The sequence below is a fragment of the Primulina tabacum genome, chromosome 6 (assembly GCF_025594145.1).
Source record: "Primulina tabacum isolate GXHZ01 chromosome 6, ASM2559414v2, whole genome shotgun sequence".
Taxonomy (NCBI): Eukaryota; Viridiplantae; Streptophyta; class Magnoliopsida; order Lamiales; family Gesneriaceae; genus Primulina; species Primulina tabacum.
The window spans coordinates 13,468,266-13,491,947 of NC_134555.1; positions in this window are offsets into that span (position 1 = coordinate 13,468,266).

The following is a 23,682-nucleotide window of genomic DNA, read 5'->3' on the forward strand; positions in this document are numbered from 1 at the left end:
TACTGAAAAATAAATGATAATATGACTTGATTGAGGTTTTGAAAGAATCTAGACATGCATGGTTATCGTTTCGAAAGAAAACGAACGAAACGACGACGACGCCGCACGAAGGAGGTGGAGCGCTTCTCTTGTTCTTTCTAGTTCTCGATTTTTCTCCCTTTCTCCCTAGCTATTATTCACGTTTTTTCTACTGAAAAGGGGTCTGATTACGGTGGGGAGGGAGTGTGATGGAGTGGTTATGAGGGGTGAGGAGGATGGTGCAAGATATAAGAATCATATCAAGACCAAGTCTTCATGCTTTTGAATTTTGGATTTTGAATTGCTATCAAATGATCTGTTGGGTGATTCTAGAGTATAGTGGCCGATTTTATCATGCCAAACAAGGGTTAGGATAGTGGTCTAGTATTAATTAATTAAGGTGGAAAAATAGCTAAGAGAATTAGCATGCTAATCAACCAAGAATGGGTCAAAGGTGAGTTGGCAAGTCCTAGTTTGTTATTCTAGGGGTGTGGCCGAAAATGCATGATAAATGGTAGGGGGAAATTGATTATCTAGTAATTTAATAACCCTTAAAAGCCTTACTAATCCTTTAATTAATTTAGTGAGCTAACCCCTTAATTAAATAACTTAAATGAGTTCATTTCTTAATCACCTCAAATAATTAAATTAAATCATCAAACCTCCCTTTCTAACTTAAATGAAGTTACTTGCTAGCTAAATTAACTTCTGGAAATATTTTCTGGATCTTAAATTCTATCTCAAAACTCCAACTCCAGTCCGGCCTCACTGAAATAACTGAAATGCTAAAAAAATCAAACTACTGAACTTAAATAATAAAATAATTAACTTCAAAGAAATGCATTTAAAATAATCATGCAATGAAGTCAATTAAATTTAGAAATCTAGAATTATGCATGGCTTATACGTTTACTGATTTACGGGTTCTACAATCCTTCCCCCCTTAAAAGAAATTTTGTCCTCGAAATTAGAACTCACCGAATAACTCGGGGTATCGATCTCTCATCTCCGGCTCAAACTCCCACGTAGCTTCCTCCTCAAAATGGTTGAGCCATTTGACTTTGACTCGCTTAACCAGCTTGTTCCAAAGCTTCTTCTCCTGTCTGTCTAGGATCTGCACGGGTCTCTCCTCATAAGATAAGTTCGGAGTAAGCTGCAACGGCTCAAAATTCAGCACATGCGAAGGATTTTCCATATACTTCCTCAGCATGGAGACGTGAAAGACATTGTGTACTCCGGCCAGATTCGACGGAAGAGCCACACGATAAGCAAGCGTCCCAACTATGTCAAGGATCTCAAACGGTCCAATGAATCTCGGACTGAGCTTCCCTTTCTTCCCAAATCTCATGACACCCTTCATAGGTGCCACTTTCACGAAGACATGATCGCCCACTGCAAACTCTAAGTCTCTCCACCGCTGATCGGCATAACTCTTCTGTCGGCTCTGAGCAGTCCTCATCCTATCACGGATCTTGACTACTACATCTGCTGCCTGCTGAACAATCTCTGGACCCAACTCTGCTCTCTCTCCTACTTCATCCCAATGAACAGGAGATCTACACTTGCGGCCATACAGTGCTTCATACGGAGCCATACCTATAGACGACTGGAAACTGTTGTTATAGGTGAACTCTACCAATGGTAAGTTCGACTCCCAACTCCCAGAGAAATCAATGACGCAAGCACGGAGAAGATCCTCTAAGATCTGAATAACTCGCTCCGACTGTCCATCTGTCTGCGGATGAAAAGCTGTGCTAAACAGCAACTTCGTACCCAAAGTCGAATGCAAACTCTTCCAAAATGAGGAAGTGAATCTGGGATCTCTTTCGGATACGATCGAAACTGGAATACCATGGAGTCGGACTATCTCTCGGATATACAGCTCTGCATACTGAACCATGGTGAAAGTCGTCTTAATAGGCAAGAAGTGCGCTGATTTGGTAAGACGATCTACAATCACCCAAATAGCATTCGATCCCCTGGCTGACTTCGGCAATCCGGTCACAAAATCCATGGTAATGTTCTCCCACTTCCACTCGGGAATAGGAAGAGGCTTGAGCAAACCTGCTGGTCTCTGATGCTCGGCCTTCACTAACTGGCAAGTCAGACACTCGGACACAAATCGCCTGATGTCCTTCTTCATCCCTGGCCACCAATACAATAGCTGCAGATCCTTGTACATCTTTGTACTCCCAGGGTGAATGGAGTACGGGGACATGTGGGCCTCTAATAGAATATCTGCTAGGATAGAACCACTGCTAGGAACCCACATCTTGTCTCGATATCTCACAATACCGTCGCTGACTGTATACAAAACACTGCCCTTGGCTTCATCTCTCTTCTTCCACTGTGCCAACTGCTCATCTGCTGCCTGACCGCTGCGAATACGGTCAATAAGAGAGGACTGGATAGTCAAGGTAGATAATTGAGGAACTCTACCTCGAGGATAAGTCTCAAGATCAAACCTCTACATCTCAATCTGAAGAGGTTTCTGCATCGTCAAATGAGCCATCACTGCGACTTTCCTGCTCAGTGCATCTGCAACTACATTAGCCTTACCCGGGTGGTAGCTAATGTCACAGTCGTAATCTTTCACAAGCTCTAACCAACGCCTCTGTCGCATGTTCAGCTCCTTCTGCGTAAAGAAATACTTGAGGCTCTTGTGGTCGGTAAAGATCTGACACTTCTCTCCATACAGATAGCGCTTCCAAATCTTCAAAGCAAAAACTACTGCGGCCAACTCTAGATCATGGGTGGGGTAGTTCTTCTCGTGGATTTTCAGCTGTCGAGAAGCATACGCTATCACTCTCCCATGCTGCATCAGAACTGCACCTAAACCTAGCTTCGAAGCATCGGTATAAAGGACAAACTCGCCGGATCCTGACGGTACAGCCAAAACGGGTGCTGAGATAAGAGCTTGCTTCAAAGTATCGAAGCTCTTCTGACACTCCTCGCTCCAAACAAATTTCACATTTTTCTTGGTCATTGCTGTGAGTGGAACGGCAATGGATGAGAATCCCTGAATGAACTTCCTGTAATATCCTGCTAGCCCAAGAAAACTGCGGATCTCTGATGCATTCTGAGGCACAACCCAATATCTGACTGCTGCAACTTTCGCCGGGTCTACCTCAATGCCACTGCTAGAAACAATGTGGCCCAAGAACGCCACCTTCTCTAACCAGAATTCGCACTTACTGAACTTTGCGAATAGTTTGTGCTTCTGCAATGTCTGCAACACTGTGGTCAGATGCCTGCTGTGCTCCTCCCGACTCTTGGAGTAGACGAGAATGTCATCTATGAACACTATCACAAACTGGTCGAGGTACGGCTGAAATACGCGATTCATTAGATCCATGAAGATTGCTGGCGCATTCGTCAGATCGAACGGCATCACAAGGAACTAGTAGTGACCATAACGAGTCCTGAAAGCTGTCTTCGAAACATCAGCATCTCTCACCCTCAACTGGTGATAACCGGAACGCAGATCTATCTTGGAGAAAATCGAAGCTCCCTGCAACTGGTCAAACAGATCCTCAATCCTCGGCAGTGGGTATTTATTCTTCACTGTAACCCTGTTCAACTCCCGGTAGTCAATGCAAAGCCTCATCGTGCCATCCTTCTTTTTCACAAATAAGACTGGCGCGCCCCATGGAGAAAAGCTCGGGCGAATGAACTCCTTGTCGAGAAGTTCCTGAATCTGCTTCTTAAGCTCTGCCATCTCCGTCGGTGCTAGTCGGTACGGCCCTTTGGATATCGGAGCCGTACCTGGCATAAGCTCAATGGAAAACTCCACCTCTCCCTTGGGTGGCATACCAGAGACGTCTTCGGGAAAAACGTCTAAGAAATCTCTGACAATCGGAACATCTGAGGCTGACTGGCTGGGTTCCTTGGGGACAAATAAAAAGGTCGTTAGAAATGTCCGACACCCTCTATGCATGAGTTTCCTAGCCTGAACATACGGAATAATGCGCGGTAAAGAAAAGTACCTGTCTGGCTCAAATAAGAACTGCTCCATTCCAGGCGGTCGGACAAGAACGGATCTCCGCTGGAAGTCTATCAACACTCTGTTCCTCAATAGCCAGTCCATCCCTAGGATGATGTCAAATTCCGGCATCGGTAGCACAATCAGATCCGCATAAACAAGATTACCATGCAGCTCAAGGTCTATATCTCGGATAACATTGGTGGCTGCCATCTCCTCGCCTGACGGCAACACTACTGAAAAGGCTGTATCTATCCCAATGGTCTGGATCTTGAGAAAGTTTGCAAAGACCTCCGAAATAAACGAGTGAGTGGCCCCTGAATCTATCAAGGCCTTGGTAGCGGAACCAGATATAAAAATTCTCCTTGAAAGAGCGGAGCTCTATGTTGAATCCAGTAGTTACAAGAACTAAACTTATAGACATGCAAAGGTCAAGCTTCTTCTAGCTTAATTTCCCCCAAAATAAATCTGAGTAGAGCATGCAATCCTATAACAGTTCTAAGTTCACATCTAAATCCCGATTCCCAAAAATCGGAAATTCAAATAATAACTTAAAGTTTAAAGGTACCTGTCAACAACATAGTCTCCGGGTTGGTTTCCGCGGCATGGAGAGCAAAAACTCTGCCTTGGGTAGGCAGATTCCTTTGAGGACATTGCAGCAACATGTGGTCTGGACTGCCACACTGAAAACACTTTCCTGAGCCAGCCATACATGCTCCAGGATGGCGACGTGAGCACCTGGGACAGACTGGGTGCTCCTGAGTCCTCGGGGCTGGGCGTCCCCGCTGCTGCTGCTGCTGCTGCTGCTGGCCTCGGTTCCTGGGCGGTCCATGAAAAGGCCTCTTATTCTGCTGCTGATGCTGCTGAGGAGGAGGGCGGTACGGTGCCTGGACTGGGCGCTTGCCCTGGCGATCCCTCTCGATATCCCGCAGATCCTGCTCTGCGGCTAAGGCCTTGGAGACGGCAATCTCATAAGTAGCAGGGTCAGATACCCTAACATCACGGCGCAAGATCGGCCGTAAACCCACCAGGAAGTGCATCAACTTAGCTCTGGCATCATTCGCTATCAGGGGCACAAAGTGACAGCCCCTCTCGAACTTACGGCTAAACTCCGTAACCGTCATATCCCCCTGTCTCAGACTCATGAACTCGGTGGTCAGCCTGGTGCGAACCTCCTCAGCAAAATACTTGGAGTAGAAAACCTCCGTAAAGCGGGTCCAAGAAAGTGTAGCCAAGGTCAGGGCTACCGAAGCTCCTTCCCACCATAAGCGGGCGTCTCCAGTGAACAGGTAGGTGGCACACCGGACTCGGTCTGCGTCCCTCAGCTCCATAAACTCAAAGATGACCTTGAGGGATTTGATCCATCCCTCGGCAACCATGGGGTCAGATGTCCCAGAGAATTCCTTCGGGCGTATCTTCATGAATCGCTCATAAACAGCCTCGGGTCCTGTCGGCCTGGCTGCGGCTGCGGCTACGGCTGCGGCATTGCCCCCCGCAAACTGTGCGAAGAACTGTGCCATCCCAGCTAACATCTGGGCACTCATGTCCGGTGGGGGCGGTGGAGGAGGTGGTAGGTCTCCCTCCGGTCTACGCTCCTCCCTGTCTTCTCGGCGAGGCTCCTCCTCTCTGTTGCGCTCTAAAATGCGTCTAAGGGGCATACTGTTCCAACATAACCCATACGTAACTAACATGCATAATTCCTTAATTTATTTTAAATGAACACTGAAATACTGAAAATCTGGAAGCATGCTGACAAAATAATTCATGCTTTAACTGAAATGCTGAACAAAATGCTGAACTGAAAAACTTACAGACCGAAGACGTGGCTTCGTGAGCTTCTCGCGGTCAGTAGTAGTGAAACCCTATACAGAACCACCGCTCTGATACCAATTGTAGAGGCCCTGTAACTTCTTGCTTGAAAATTTGCGGAAAAATTAAAAATTTTCTTTTTAAAAGAACTTAAATGGCCTCATTCATAAAATCGACTGATGAATCAAGTTCAATGTTTAAAATAATAGCAGCGGAAGAAAATAAAGTTTTGCCAACAATAACAATTTAAAAATTATCCAACTACTGATAAAAATTGTTTGCGGAATAAAATAACAACTGCTGCACTGAGGTCCTCGGGTGCCACTACTGCCGACCCAAGCTGGCTCACTGGTCCCCGCCCTCGGCTCTGGCCTCATCAGTACCTACAACAATCAAGTCTAGTGAGCCTAAAGACTCAACATGCATATATTGCATCTAACGAGTAAAAATCGGAATTAAAATATGCATGGGATAAAATATCATGTCCTGAGACATGCTGAAAATAATCTGTACTGAGCAATTATAATACGTGCATAACTGAACTGAAAATCACTGTAAAAATATTTTCTCCTTGGAGCCTGTACTGAAATATCTGGTAAAATTTTCTGTTGAGATTATGTTTTACGCCTGTGGCCACTGCACTAAGCTAAACTGATCGGTAACTGGCTACCGGGGAGGCTGAAACTGAACTGAGCTGGCCGGTCACTGGCGACCGGGTGGTACCATACTGAACTGATCGGTCACTGGCGACCGTATAAAATAACACTCCCACATAGTGAATGAACCACAAGCCATATCGCATAAATCTCAAAAATAATCATTTTCTATTTAATGCACGTAAAATAATTAACTGGCGTAATGAAAATTCCTTTAATTTTACCAACTGGTATGGATTGGATCGTCCCCAGGCTCGCTGCAACCTAACTGTGCCATGAAAGATATGCAATAGCTTAAACTTGACCAACTATGCAATTTACGTTCAAAAGATGCGACTATGATGCCTAATGACTTCGCATTTAATCATGACTCCGAGCCAACCTGAACCGATACCGAACCGACGTATAGTCATGATTAAAATACGCTGAAAAATCATAAAATAATGCTCCTAAAATGATAGGGTCGAAATCTAGGTGAAATGGAGGCCAAAACACGAAACGCTCTTTCGAGAGTCTATTTGGCACAACGCACCGTAAATTCTCGTACGACCTAAAAAATGATCCAAATGACAAACGGTCAAAAACATGACCTTCCTAACTCATAGAGGCACTGTCCAGTCCAAGGCCATGGGCTAAAAGCCAACCAAGAACTCAAACGAGCCTTCTAAACGACACAGAAACTTGCTGTAAATTTCCAGCAGCTGCACACCCGTGTAACTTGTGTTGTTTTCGAGACTACCGGCCATTGGGGCGTGAACCACCAACCACAGACTCTTACCAACATCCCAAGGAATGATTTGAACCATGGCTAAGGGCCCTAGGCCAGCCACAATCCGCATCACACCATAACTCAACCGAAGGGTCCAACCGAGAGCCAACGTGCATGCGTGTGTAGTGTTTTGCTTAGATCGATGTCTTGCGTCGTTCCAGTGGCCATTTGATTGACCATGGAACGATCTAGACATCTAGGAGCATGATATGAACCGTGGCTAAGGGCCATAGGCCAACCAAGATCCATACCAAGCAACCAAAAGAAACGAACCAAAAGCTGTCCAACCGAAGTAGCCGAAGGGGTATAGGGGCTGTTGTGATGTTTTTATTAAAAACCGATGAGCCATGGACCAAGCCGCCAAAAGGGCAACTTAGTCACGTCTTAGACATGCTAGGGGAGTGATCGAACCATGTCTAAGAGCCCTTAGGGCAGCCAAGATCAGATCCAACCCCTTGACATAAAAACTGAAATTTTTCGAACTCAAAAAGGGACACAAATGGTGTTGCTGTCATTTCTATTTTTTTCCAGCAAGCATGGGACTGAAATAAACGTTCTAACATGGCCCTAACATGTCCTAGTACATGTCCATATGCAGCCTCGAGCCCCTGGAACGATCCATCCCTGAAATCGAAACAAAACATACCAATCGTGAAGCATGGAAGTCGATAAAAAATCTGTGCAGAATTTTCGTTTCTTGTCTACTGAAAATTTCGGTTTTTGAAATGATAAATCTTGATCATGTTTTGAAAAATAAATGATAATATGACTTGATTGAGGTTTTGAAAGAATCTAGACATGCCTGGTTATCGTTTCGAAAGAAAACGAACGAAACGACGACGACGCGGCACGGAGGAGGTGGAGCGCTTCTCTTGTTCTTTCTAGTTCTCGATTTTTCTCCCTTTCTCCCTATCTATTATTCACGTTTTTTCTACTGAAAAGGGGTCTGATTACGGTGGGGAGGGAGTGTGATGGAGTGGTTATGAGGGGTGAGGAGGATGGTGCAAGATATAAGGATCATATCAAGACCAAGTCTTCATGCATTTGAATTTTGAATTTTGAATTGCTATCAAATGATCTCTTGGGTGATTCTAGAGTATAGTGGCCGATTTTATCATGCCAAACAAGGGTTAGGATATTGGTCTAGTATTAATTAATTAAGGTGGAAAAATAGCTAAGAGAATTAGCATGCTAATCAACCAAGAATGGGTCAAAGGTGAGTTGGCAAGTCCTAGTTTGTTCTTCTAGGGGTGTGGCCGAAAATGCATGATAAATGGTAGGGGGAAATTGATTATCTAGTAATTTAATAACCCTTAAAAGCCTTACTAATCCTTTAACTAATTTAGTGAGCTAACCCCTTAATTAAATAACTTAAATGAGTTCATTTCTTAATCACCTCAAATAATTAAATTAAATCCTCAAACCTCCCTTTCTAACTTAAATGAACTTACTTGCTAGCTAAATTAACTTCTGAAAATATTTTCTGGATCTTAAATTCTATCTCAAAACTCCAACTCCAGTCCGGCCTCACTGAAATAACTGAAATGCTAAAAAAATCAAACTACTGAACTTAAATAATAAAATAATTAACTTCAAAGAAATGCATTTAAAATAATCATGCAATGCAGTCAATTAAATTTAGAAATCTAGAATTATGCATGGCTTATACGTCTACTGATTTACGGGTTCTACAGTATTGATCACCAGTAATAGAAGAAACTCCGATTCTATCCACATTGATATGATATCGATCATCAGTAATAGAAGAGTTACGATTCTATCCACATCGATACAGTACCGATCACCAGTAATAGAAGAAGCCACATTTCTATCCACATCGATAGCCAATCATCCGGTGACAGACTTTGGCACTATCGCCAATACACTATCTTGTGACATCGTGCAATGTGCCCGTGGCGATCCCACCACTATCGGGCACTTCTGTCACAAGATTACTCGTCTAATACCTGCTGTCTATAAATCAAGAGAACAAGTACATCAATCAAATCAATACAATAAGGTAAAGTATGTGATTTAGGGAAACTCGAGCCAAACCTCACTCGAGTTTTGCAATCCCAACTCAAGATTAATTTATACCTTTGTCTTCTCGATCTGACGAAGTCGAAGTCTCGAAGTCAAATCTTTACATATCAATCTGAAATACAATATCGCATAGGCGCACTCTCAATATGCAACTCAATTCAAAATCGATTCTGATCAATACTCAAATCACACATAATCTGATCGATATCGAATCAAGATACAATCTAATCCATATCAACGATATCACGATATGATCGAAGTCACTACTGAATCTGATCAATATCAATCTACCGAGGTTTCGACGACATAACAATACAGTCTCGATAACCCCGTAAATCCCAACATCTCATAAATAATACCAGAACTCATAATCAATACCGGTATAACTCATAATTTCAATGATAATACAAATCTGATATCGAATCTCGGTCAAATCGATTCCGAAAATCATAACAATTACAGAAATAGTCTGTTCTTTAATCCGACTTCAATTATACGATGTCTACTGTATCAGAAACACCATATATGATTCATATTCAATTCTGACAACATCATAATTTCAAATCGTATCTAAACGTAACAAAACTTACGTCCTGTAGAAGCCTGCGTCGATAGGAACACAGTACTGAAGTCGGATTCAAAATCAGACGGACGTATCGCAATATAAAGGCGTAAGGATTTTCGTAGGATTTTCTCGAGCTTCCTCTTTCTTCGTTTCTGCCAAATTCTGAAGGATATATGTATATATATATATCCTAATGCATGTCTAAGCTACGTGTCCTTTTTTCACATATTTCAGGCGGCGCTCGGGCGGTCGAGAATTACCGCACGGGCGCGGGATGTTCTACCCAAATATTTCCGGATTGCGCATTGGCGCTCGGGCGGTCACAAACTATTGCCCGGGCGCCGCACATTCTGCCCGAGCACTTAACTTGTTATGCACTGGCGCTCGGGCGGTCAAAAACTACCGCTCGGGCGCCAACAGTTCTGTACAAAATATGCACCCTTCATATGCTTTGGCCAATCTGGTCTCAGAATAGCCCGTCTATAATCATATCAATTCATAATCAATAATCTCAGATTAACAGAATCAAAATCTCGGGCATTACATTTCTCCCCCTCTAAGATATGATTTCGTCCCCGAAATCACAAGCAATCAATTCATATAAAGAAGAAATGTATAATTGAATCAGTCATAACTCCTTTCATTGTAATAACTCTGAACATCGCTACCTCATATCAGACTCAGTCTTCCAGGTAGCCTCTTCGATGCCCTGATGACTGTACTGTACTTCCAACAGTGGAATATTCTTCATTCGGAAATATCTTTCTTTTACTAATTCTGATCCCAGACTGGAGGAGTCATTCAAGAAGTATAGTATTATAATCCTATTCGAAATAACTTGTGATAGAATCAATCACAACTATTGGTTATACAACATCCGTATATACCAATCAACAACTCCATAGCAAATCAATATCATTATCTGTTAATCCTATTCAAGGATATATTCAATCTTCGGCCTTCCATAACAACAGTCATCATCCGGTGTTGGCTTATTTCATATCAATTTCCGAGCTATCTGAAAGGGGATCGGTTACGGTGAACGAAAGCGCAACGGAAGTTTAAAATCGAAATTTTGCTTGGAATTTTCGGCCACCCCACATTTTGTGTAGCAAATACAAAAACAAACACATGTCATACATAGGGTGTTTGAGAGATATACCTATCAATCTTTAAAAGATTGATTGTGGCTCCAACTTTGTTGTTAAATAACAAAGCTCTTGTATGGCAAGAAAAATCTACAAGCTTTCTTCCTTCCCTTCAAGAATTAGGCCCACCACCAACTTTGTAGATCCACGTCACACTTGCACTAGAAAATGTAAGGTTTCTTCAAAGAGAAGTGACTTGTTTCTTCAACTATTGAAGAACACAAAATGAGAGAAAAATTGAGGGAAAAACACCTCACAATTTTCGGCCAACACCCTTGAATGAGGGAGGGGGAGAGTTGCCTTGGTTGTTGGAAAACTGGAAAAGTTTTCTTGCATGCCATGCAATATTTTATTAAAAAGTATTCACAACTCTTCACCTCCCAAGCATGCAAACCCTAGTGGGCTTGTAACATTTACAAAGGGCACATGGACTTTTTAATTGTCTCAAACATATTTGAGCCCAATTAGACTTTATTTGATTTTACTCAAGCCCACTAGTTAAATAATTATTTCCAATTGGGCTCTACAAGGCCCAATGTTATTTAATTAATTCAACACTTGAATTAATTTAACTATTTGGACTCTACTAAGCCCACTAGTGTTTAATTAATTCAACACTTGAATTAATTTAATTTAGTCCTTAATAATGTTTATGAAAATCACAATTTTCAAATACATTATTTATTTGGCTTACTTTTAATTTAGGAACACATTCATAAATTAAAAGTTATATTTCTCTCATAGAAGTCATACTTCTATTTTTCTTTACGCTTATAAACTCATTTGTAAGTCGTTCAACACATTGAACTATTTTAACTTCTCAACGGGAACTAGAAAGCAAGTATTTGTGTGGCCCTCAATGGTTCCCTGATACAGCTAGCCGTGGGTTCACATCTCCATGTGATTCGGACTAAACATGTCCTTATATGAGCATACCCCAATTGCTCCATTCTTATTTATCAACTCTTTGATAATAAGAACGTCAGAACTCAAGTCTGATAGTACCCAACCAATCATGTTAAACGCCTAGCAGCATCGCTTACATGATCCCCTAGGTATCAAATGATAGTGCCTGCAAGAAGCATTCAATTATGGTTAGCGTACAGTACGGTCCTTCAACTCATATATCCCGACCGATTCGACAACCATTGGTTTATCGAGAGTTGTCAATGAATCGATACTATGTGTCATGTTGTAGTTGCATCGATGGTGTAATCTATGAAACCCCTTTAATAATTACCACCATACTCTGATCAGAGATTTCATACTACATACACATAGGATATCCATACCCAAAGATAAGCGGTGAATCCCCGACTACAATGCATCGACTCCTATGTGTTTCGACAAAATACCCAACCTTGCCACCTGATGACCCCTAAAGAGTCGGTAAATAAGTCAAAGTGTAATTCTAGCACATAGAGTCTCAATATTGTCCCGTGTCATAAGGACTAATGGTGTACAACCATAAACTAGGACTTTTCCACTCGATAAGTGAGAACCACTTGGAAAGTCCTTTTATGGAGGGTTGTTCAGTGCACTCTACAAGGAGCACCTATCTGCATGCTCGAACATCACAATGTCCCCTACCAATGAAACATGGTACTCACATCGCAGATACTAGTCTCGAACTCTAGCGGCCTATATCCTTCTTAGCGGCGGCTGAATCGACTAGGAACTGTTTAGAATATACAGTATTCCAAATATGAGTTTCATGATACTCATCATATGAGCATCTCATATTCTTTCTACTATTTGTATATTCAAGGGCTTTATCAATGCAACTAGCATGGGTATACAGATAAAGATGTGCCAAAATAATAATTTCTAAATATTTTTAAAATAAAGACTGTTTATACATAGAGTTTCATTGTGAACACTCGGCCAAACTTGGCTCGACGTGCACCTACTCTAACAATCTCCCACTTGCACTAGAGACAACTACCCATATGCTTCAAACCCATTGATTCGCGATGCATCTCGAATAATGGTCCAGGTAAAGTTTTAGCTAGTGGATCATCAACATTATCTGCGGAGCCAACTATGTCAATCGACACTTCTCCTCTTTCCACAATCTCTCGGAGGATGTGGTACTTTCTCAATACATGTTTGAACTTCTGATGAGACCTTGGCTCCTTTGCTTGAGCTAAAGCTCCCGTGTTGTCACACAACACCGGGAGAGGAGCAACTCTATTAGGAATGACGTCCAACTCTTAGACGAAATTCCTTATCCAAACAGCCTCCCTTGTTGCATCAGATGCAGCAATGTATTCGGCCTCTGTGCTGGAATCCGCAGTATTGTCTTGCTTGGAACTCTTCCAAGAGACAACAGCACCATTGAGCATGAATACAAACCTAGAGGTTGACTTCCAATCATCGATATCGCTTTGGAAGCTAGAGTCGGAATAGCCTTCCAATTTCAGTTCTCCGCCCCATAGACCAAGAATAACTTATTGGTCCTTCTCAAATACTTGAGGATGTCTTTCACAGCTTTCCAATGTGGAAGACCAGGGTCAGATTGATATCTACTCACTACACTTAGTGCGAAAGCCACGTCAGGACGTGTAGGTATCATCCCATACATGATGCTACCAATCGCAGATGCATACGGAATGCGTGTCATCGCCGCTATCTCTGCATCAGTCTTGGGAGACATAGACTTGGATAGGGACACGCCATGACACATTGGTAGATGTCCTCTCTTGGACTCATCCATCGAGAACTGCTTCACGATGGTATCAATGTATATGGACTGGGTGAGACCAAGCAATCCTTTTGATCTATCTCTATAGATCTGTATTCCCAATACAAAAGATGCTTCACCCAAGTCCTGTATCGAGAACTTACTCGCTAACCATATCTTAGTTGATTGCAACATTCCTACATTATTCCCAATGAGTAGAATGTCATCAACATAAAGCACCAGGAATGTCACAACATTCCCACTGACCTTCTTATACACACAGGGTTCCTCAGGATTCTTAGTAAAACCAAACTCTTTGACTGTACTATCGAATCTAAGGTTCCAACTCATAGATGCCTGCTTTAGACCATAAATAGATCTCTGAAGTTTGCATACCATATGCTCACTTCCGATAGATGTAAATCTTCAGGTTGAGACATGTAAATCTCTTCCTTAATATCCATATTAAGAAAGGCTATCTTAACATCCATCTGCCATATCTTATAGTCATACCATGCAACTATGGCTAGCAATATCCTTATGTACTTGAACATTGCAATTGAAGAAAAGGTTTCCTCAAAGTCAACTCCTTGTCTTTGAGTATATCCTTTTGCCACCAATCGCGTCTTTAAGGTCAATACCTTCCCATCCGCCCCAAGTTTCCTCTTGTAAATCCATTTACACCCTATGGGAACAATTCCCTCAGGTGGATCCACGAGATTCCACACTTGGTTCGAATGCATGGAATTCATCTCAGATTCCATAGCTTCAAGCCATTTGGATGAATCGGCATCAGATAACGCTTCCTTGAAGGTCCTTGGATCACATTCAAGGTTAGGCTCATCATGGCCCTCTTCAAGAAGCAGACCATACCTCATAGGTGGTCTCGAGACTTTCTCGGATCTTCTAGGAGCTTGTATCTCCTCTCTTGGCTCTTCGGGTGTGGATTCTATAATTGTGGGTGTCTCTCGAACCTCTTCGAGTTCTATCATCTCCCTTTTTCTATCCAATAGAAATTTCTTTTTCAAAAAGGTTGCATTCCTGGAAACAAACACCTTTGTTTCTTAGGGATGATAGAAATGATATCCAACTGAATTCCTTGGATATCCCACAAAGTAACATAAAATGGATCGACAATCCAATTTATCTCCCACTACCTGCTTTACATAAGCAGGGCACCCCCATATTCTAACACAAGAATATTTGGGAGGCTTACCCATCCATATCTCATATGGTGTCTGCCTTTAAATGGACATTTAGTGGAATATCTTTCAATTTTAAGTTATAGAGATCGTTTTCAAGTTCTCTAGTACCAATCAAACATTCATTCTTGTAAATGTTGCAAACACCTTTGCTAAATAAACAAGAATATCCATCTTTATCAACATAGAAATGGAAACAATGTTTTTCACCAAATCCGGTACAAACAAAACATCTCTTAAAATTAACTTAAAATCATTGTTCATAAGCAAGTAAACATCTCCAATAGCTTTGGCATCAACTCTTGCTCCATTGCCCATCCTCTAGAAGGTCACACCTTCCTTAAGCTTCCTACTTCTTCCCATCACCTGTAAGTCATTACAGAGATGTGAACCATAACCGGTATCTAATACCCAAGAAGTAGAGTTAATTGAAATGTTTACTTCAATTTAGAACATACCGTTTCCAGAACTCTTCTGGGCAAGATATTCCCTGCAGTTACGCCTCCAATGTTCAGGCTTCTTGCAGTGATGACATACATCATCAGTCTTGTCAGCCTTAACTGCTCTGGCTGCCTCAACGGGATTCGGAGATTGCCTCATCAAGGGCACGTTCTTCTTGGGACGTTGGACAGAACGCTTCTTTCCATTCCCATGTGGATCAATCTCCGTACCAGATGAAGAACCCACATAAAGAACCAACTTCTCTTTCTTGATGGTTGATTCAAACGTAACAAGCATATTCTCCAACTCCTCAAGGGTCTCCATCTTGTTCATGTTGAAGTTCACCACAAAAGGATCAAATGAGCTAGGCAATGATAACAGCAACACGTCGGTGGTCAACTCCGAAGGCAAGATCAGATCCATGCCAACTAGCTTGTCCACGAGCCTAATCAACTTCAGGCCATGCTCATGGACCGAGGCCCCATCTCGCATGCGCAAAGTGATCAGCTCCTTGACGGTAGCATGCCTAAGAGGCCGTGTTTGCTCACCAAAGAGCTCCTTGAGATGCAAATGAATGTCAGCAGCACTCTTTGCATCCTCAAAACGCCTCTGCAGCTCATCATTCATAGAAGTCAGCATATAACACCTGGCTATCAAGTCATGGTCACACCATTCCTTGTAAGCCTGCAATTCCTCAGGAGTGCAGTCAGTCGGAGCCTCAACAGGGGGCGACTCAGTCAGTGTATATGCTACCCTTTCCGAATTCAAGACGATTTTTAGGTTTCTTAGCCAAGTGAGGTAATTAGGTCCAGTTAATATGTGTTTGTCGTGTAGTACGGATATCGGATTGCGAATCGAAGACATTGTCAATTTGTACTGAAAAGTAAAAACAGATAAATGTTGATGACTATTTAAAATATTTAGTAAGATATGAAGTTTGGACTTTTACTTCATAAATATTTGCTCCCACTGTTTTGACATTTTCACTACCCTCTAGTGAAAACGGGAAACTCCTTTCCTCTGTAGGTACGTAAGGTCCAATTAGCGAATTATGATCCCGAATAATATCAGCCAATCACAATTCCTAAAAGGTAGTTTCCAATTGCATCACAATGCAACCCTTTACGTAAACTTTTGTCTCACGTTTGATTATGACCCAATAATATGACGTCGTTCATCTTTACGTGTCAAGCCTTACCCATCGATGTTGAACCTTAATGGACGGTCGCCATGAGTTCCCTCAATAATATGAGCCCAAATCATGGGAGTTCCACGTTGTTCACATCACCATGTCAATGGATGTCACAGCTTTCCGGCACCCAGAGCTCCCCAAATAATATGAGCCGAGCCCCGAGTACGGGTAGCGTTCATCATGCACCCATTGTCGATGGAAGACAAGGAAATTATAAACAAATTTATAATTCCCCTTTTCGGGCTTGATATTAATTTTGAATCTTATTCAAAATGAGGGTTTTTAATTTTGAAAGGTCTCATCATTAATTTTATTTAAAAGCTCGCCATGTTTGATCGTATGTGCCGGATTCATGCAACTTTGTTATTATCATAATAATAACGCACATACTCATTATTTATAACATATCATGCATATATTATAAACAGTAAACAAACAAGGATGATCAATCGCCCCAATACTAATGGCTCGTGTGAGCTAAACACGGGCCTAGGTCCAATCCTATGGAAATGCATGGGATGCAAATGCAACTATTACATAAGCTTCCAATATTTACATGTCTTCGATCTTCATAATCATCATGGCCACCATCTTCCAATCTTGATCATCCACTACACTAATATTTACAAATAAATATCCATGGCAAATAGGGATACATCTCATGGGGGTGGGAACGGGCCATAAACCAAGCCCACTTTATAAATTGATAATTATTACAATCATTCAAGCACAAAATATCCTAGCATACACCTAGCAAATTGGGCTTGGGCTTTTGATCATCCTTCATGCATAATATCACATATCATACACCGTCAATTATTTATCACAATAATTAATTGATCCAATATTATATATCTTGATCCAATCACTAACCGCCACGATTATAAACTAAATTAACAAAGTATACAAACACCTTTGTCTACTTTCAAATTAATTTATTTATAACCGAATTTCTTGTAATCACCATTTAGTATAAATATTTAAAGTCCAACTTAAAATATTTGTTTCATGAGAAAATATTTGCAACTTTTGTAATTCTAAACTTAATGGCCCAAAAACTTATTTTTCACCAAAAACATTTTGGTCCATTTAAAATTCACAAATATGTTAGCCATCTAATGGCCCAACAACATCAAGGCCCATGACACTTTGATAATTTAAAACACTTTTGGAAACCCTAGTCGTCATCACCGTCGCCGGAGCTCCGTCGCCGGATTCCGGCCAACTTAAATTTTTTTTATTAAAATCATAGGGCTGTTCGGGCAGCCCAAGCTGCCCGAAATGGGCAGCAACTTGCTGCCCAAAATTCCCCCGAAATCGGCCTTGATTCGATGCAAAATATTAGTCTCACGCGGTTAGAAATCAATCTCAATATAATATCTTGTAATTGCTACACAAAATCGTAACCATAGCTCGGATACCACTTGAAAGGGGATCGGTTACGGTGATCCGGAAGCGCAACGGAAGTTTAAAATCGAAATTTTGCTTGGAATTTTCGGCCACCCCACATTTTGTGTAGCTAATACAAAAACAAACACATGTCATACATAGGGTGTTTGAGAGATATACCTATCAATCTTTAAAAGATTGATTGTGACTCCAACTTTGTTGTTAAACAACAAAGCTCTTGTATGGCAAGAAAAATCTACAAGCTTTCTTCCTTTCCTTCAAGAATTAGGCCCACCACCAACTTTGTAGATCCACCTCACACTTGCACTAGAAAATGTAAGGCTTTTTCAAAGAGAAGTGACTTGTTTCTTCAACTATTGAAGAACACAAAATGAGAGAAAAATTGAGGGAAAAACACCTCACAATTTTCGGCCAACACCCTTGAATGAGGGAGGGGGAGAGTTGCCTTGGTTGTTGGAAAACTGGAAAAGTTGTCTTGCATGCCATGCAATATTTTATTAAAAAGTATTCACAACTCTTCACCTCCCAAGCATGCAAACCCTAGTGGGCTTGTAACATTTACAAAGGGCCCATGGACTTTTTAATTGTCTCAAACATATTTGAGCCCAATTAGACTTTATTTGATTTTACTCAAGCCCACTAGTTAAATAATTATTTCCAATTGGGCACTACAAGGCCCAATGTTATTTAATTAATTCAACACTTGAATTAATTTAATTATTTGGACTCTACTAAGCCCACTAGTGTTTAATTAATTCAACACTAGAATTAATTTAATTTAGTACTTAATAATGTTTATGAAAGTCACAATTTTCAAATACATTATTTATTTGGCTTACTTTTAATTTAGGAACACATTCATAAATTAAAAGTTATATTTCTCTCATAGAAGTCATACTTCTATTTTTCTTTACGCTTATAAACTCATTTATAAGTCGTTCAACTCCTTGATAATAAGAACGTCAGAACTCAAGTCTGATAGTACCCAACCAATCATGTTAAACGCCTAGCAGCATCGCTTACACTGATCCCCTAGGTATCAAATGATAGTGCCTGCAAGAACCATTCAATTATGGTTAGCGTACAGTACGGTCCTTCAACTCATATATCCCGACCGATTCGACAACCATTGGTTTATCGAGAGTTGTCAATGAATCGATACTATGTGTCATGTTGTAGATGCATAGATGGTGTAATCTATGAAACCCCTTTCATAATTACCATCATACTCTGATCAGAGATTTCATACTACATACACATAGGATATCCATACCCGAAGGTAAGCGGTGAATCCCCGACTACAATGCATCGACTCCTATATGTTTCGACAAAATACCCAACCTTGCCACCTGATGACCCCTAAAGAGTCGGTAAATAAGTCAAAGTGTAATTCTAGCACATAGAGTCTCAATGTTGTCCCGTGTCATAAGGACTAATGGTGTACAACCATAAACTAGGACTTTTTCCACTCGATAAGTGAGAACCACTTGGAAAGTCCTTTTATGGAGGGTTGTTCAGTGCACTCTACAAGGAGCACCTATCTGCATGCTCGGACATCACAATGTCCCCTACCAATGAAACATGGTACTCACATCGCAGATACTAGTCTCGAACTCTAGCGGCCTATATCCTTTTTAGCGGCGGCTGAATCGACTAGAAACTGTTTAGAATATACTGTATTCCAAATATGAGTTTCATGATACTCATCATATGAGCATCTCATATTCTTTTTACTATTTGTATATTCAAGGCCTTTATCTATGCAACTAGCATGAGTATACAGATAAAGATGTGCCAAAATAATAATTTCAAATATTTTTAAAATAAAGACTGTTTATACATAAAGTTTCATTGTGAACACTTGGCCAACACTTGGCTCGACGTGCACCTACTCTAACACTATCTTCATTTGCTTCTGAATCAGTTTCATTTTCTTTATCAGATCTCTGATCCTATCAAATCCAATCTCAGGCACCACCGCAGTAGCATCCCCATACGAAGAAAATTCGCAGTTCTCACTGTACAATACCTCAACTAAAGCTATTACGATATTCATCTGATAGCTATTATGGTACCATAATTCATAAAGTGACAAGACATCAGGTCACTAGTGCAAAAATCCAGCACCACAGTTCCTGGATATCCTCCAGTAGATAGTTCACTCCGACTATCCTTCAATCTATAAACCATAGATGAAAAATCATGCTATACATTCTTTCAAAAGTACAAAATCAATCAAAAATCACGGTATGATATAATCACTCTGGCAGTCAATACAATTTCACCCCTTTTCTGACATACATCTAAGTCGTCTAATCATATCTATACGTCATCCTGTACAATATAACATCCGCAGATTTGAACAATCGTTCAATAATAATCACATCATATCACCGTCATAACAAGATTTTCGATAGTTTCGTCACGAAATTCATAGAAATGTACCCTCATTTCTATTCAAGAATCGATAATCTGTATAACCAATATCCTGGTTTTTATCTTTCTGTCTTCATCTGTCAGCGATTTAGACATTTCAATACAAATTCTGACATAACTGATTTCATTTGTTTACATCAAAACTGTCCGTTCGAATTATCACACATTTCCTGTTATCAGAATAATACTGAATCTATTACTGTGTGCATCTGACAATACTTGTCATTTCAAATTCGAAATATCTGGGACAAACAAATCAGCTAGTTATATAAACTAAAATATTACCTACCTGGTATTCTGATCGACGCACTATTCTGACTATCGAAATCAAGTTCTGAACAGTCTGATCAAACTTCTGAACTGCTGTAATTCTCAAAATCAACTCTGAGTCGGCTTGAACTGTATATAATCTCAACGGTTCATAACAATTGGCATCAAATACAGATTCAGAATAACAGCAATATCGGATTGGATTCAAAATACCAATCATTTATACTAATCTAGTAAACACATAAAACGCAATTTCTGACATTTCTAACATTTATGAAGTTCTGCCATTTTCAATGTCGTTCTCATCCACAGATCACGGTCTCAACTGTGCTATAATCAGTCAATATACTATCTTCAGATATCATAGACTCTGAATACCCTCTGTTACAATAAAGATTCATATCTGAACAATTCTGTATACAACAATCTCAGTTACCAGAATATTCAATAAAATTTCAACTGTTCGATTCAATCAATCATACCCTGATAGGTTCAACTCCAGTAATCAACTGAATACATAAGGAATTACTCCATTCATTTCGATAATCATCGAATCATACATAATACGGATATCAAGGAATTCAAAATCGAGAATCCTTACCGTATATCATTCATTCTTTGGTCATTTCAGGTCTGAATCTTACCATATCCTGGCAAGAATCTATAATAGTTCTGTACTTGTTAGCATATCAATATCAGTAATGTAGTCAGAATCAGACAACATAAGTACAACACAATTTAATTCAATCCCATTCCCTTTTTACTGTAGTATACAATATATCACAGAATTCACTGATATCAATTCCTCTCCCCAAAAGGTACAAAGATCAATACTACAGTGATACAGACCCAACAAGTATAACATATATCAATGCAACTCAGTCAAAGATAATCGTAGGAAATGCATTAGTATATATCAATACATATGCAATATAATCATAAAAGATTATTACCTGCCACTATGTCATTGCGTGTGTCCTGGGTCTGTTTCTCGAATACTACCACCAGATGATTCTGCTCCCTGAAATCTTCGGGAACCTTTCTGTGGACAGACTTTACCAAAGTGTCCTGGTTGTCGACAAACATGACAACTACCAAGTACACCTCGGCATTGTTCTGTGGGATGCCTTCCTCCACAGGTTCTACAATAAACTCCGGTGTAACTCGGGCTAGAACCGCTGGAGCTAGTTGAACCGCTCCCTAACTTCTTGAACTGTTTCTTTCAAGCTTTCAGCAAATCTTGCTTCCCACTCGTACTACCACTATCCAATCGGAGAGGGAATTGTTGTGTCTGGGGTTGTATTGCAAACAACCTTTCTTGTTGTCTAATTAGACTCGCCTCAGCTCTTTTTGCTTTATTCAAAGTATCAGCAAAATGGTAAGGTCGCTACATATTTATCAATGCAATTATCTCTGAATTCAATCCTTTGATGAACTAATCAGTTACAGCTTCATCGTTCCCAGCTATCTGAGAAACAAAACGCAGTAAAGTAGAGAATTTAGCAACATATTCTTCAATATTCAGTTGGCCCTGTCTCAAATTCTCAAACTCTGCTCTCTTGTCCTCTCGGTACGATCCTGAGAAGAATCTTCGATAGAATTCAACTTTAAAGACTTCCCATGTGATCAGAGTACCACGCCGTTCTAATACTCCTTTGATTGTAATCCACCAACTCCTGGCGGCCTTTCGTAACTGGTTGGGCACCAGTTTGATTCTCTGTTCATCTGGATAATCCAGTAAATCAAACAGTATTTCTTTGTCATCTAACCAATTCTCACAATCTTCAGACGTCTCAACACCCCTCAGAATCGGCGGCTGAAATGACTGAAACTGTTTCAACTGTGTTTCCATCGGAGTTTCTGATACATCTATCTGATCAGTCGAAGTACTACCCTCTTTCCGGAATTCTTCGAGGAGGTATATCTGATCACCACAAGGGTTAGCAATCACAGGAGATAAATTCATCTCAGTCCCTTCCTGATCAGCTTACCTCTGATCAAGAATTGGTTCTGATTCATTTTCAAATCAGACATATTACCAAATCAATTCAGATATTCAGGTAATCATGTAATTAAAAGCAGTAAACATAATAGCATGCTAGCATACACAATGTAATTCCACGTTATAAGTAAATCACATGCTAGCAATCACATGCAGGAAAGAAAACACATTCTACCCAGCTCACTCTCTTCTATCTCAATCTCAAGAACCTACAGTTTTAGAACCTACTGTTCTGGAACCTAATGCTCTGATACCACCTGTTGTGGGGACCCGAACGCTAATTCATTCCTTAATCGTCTTTAGGAATAATTCAACCAATTATAATAAACAGGGTCTAAATTTTTTTTTTAAAATACAAAGCGGAAACGTAATATAATTCAATTCAAATTACATACTAAACATAAACATATAAATCTTGTATTATCTACAAGAATTAAACTAGGTTCAACTATATATCATTGCTGAATCCTACGTTGATTCGAAGCCCGGATCTCCACGCTATCTAGTCCAGCCTCGTTCTCTTCTTGACCCTGATCCTATCCCACCTGTTGCCATGCACACATACAAACAAGACAACAGCCGGATAACTCCGATGAGAATTACATTCTCAGTATAAATCATGTATACATTCAATCATAAAACAATATAAAAGCATATAACAGATATGTCTAACATGTATTCAAATCAGAATATAAATCCATATCAAGAATAAATACTATTCTAAACATGTACCATCCTCAGTAACATAATTCATCATGTACCCTATTCAGGAACATAATCAACATAACTCGATATAAACTGTCAATTAGACTCATGACTTCACATTTAAGACTAGACTCAATCCTAGTCTAGGGATCCCGGTTTCCAGAAGTTGGCATTCCCATATCGACCAAAAGTAATAGAAAAGACTCCAGTTCTATCCACGTCGATAGGGTATCGATCACTAGTAATAGATAAAGCTCTGATTCTATCCACATCGATATAGTATCGATCACCAGTAATAGAAGAAACTCCGATTCTATCCACATCGATATGATATCGATTATCATAAATAGA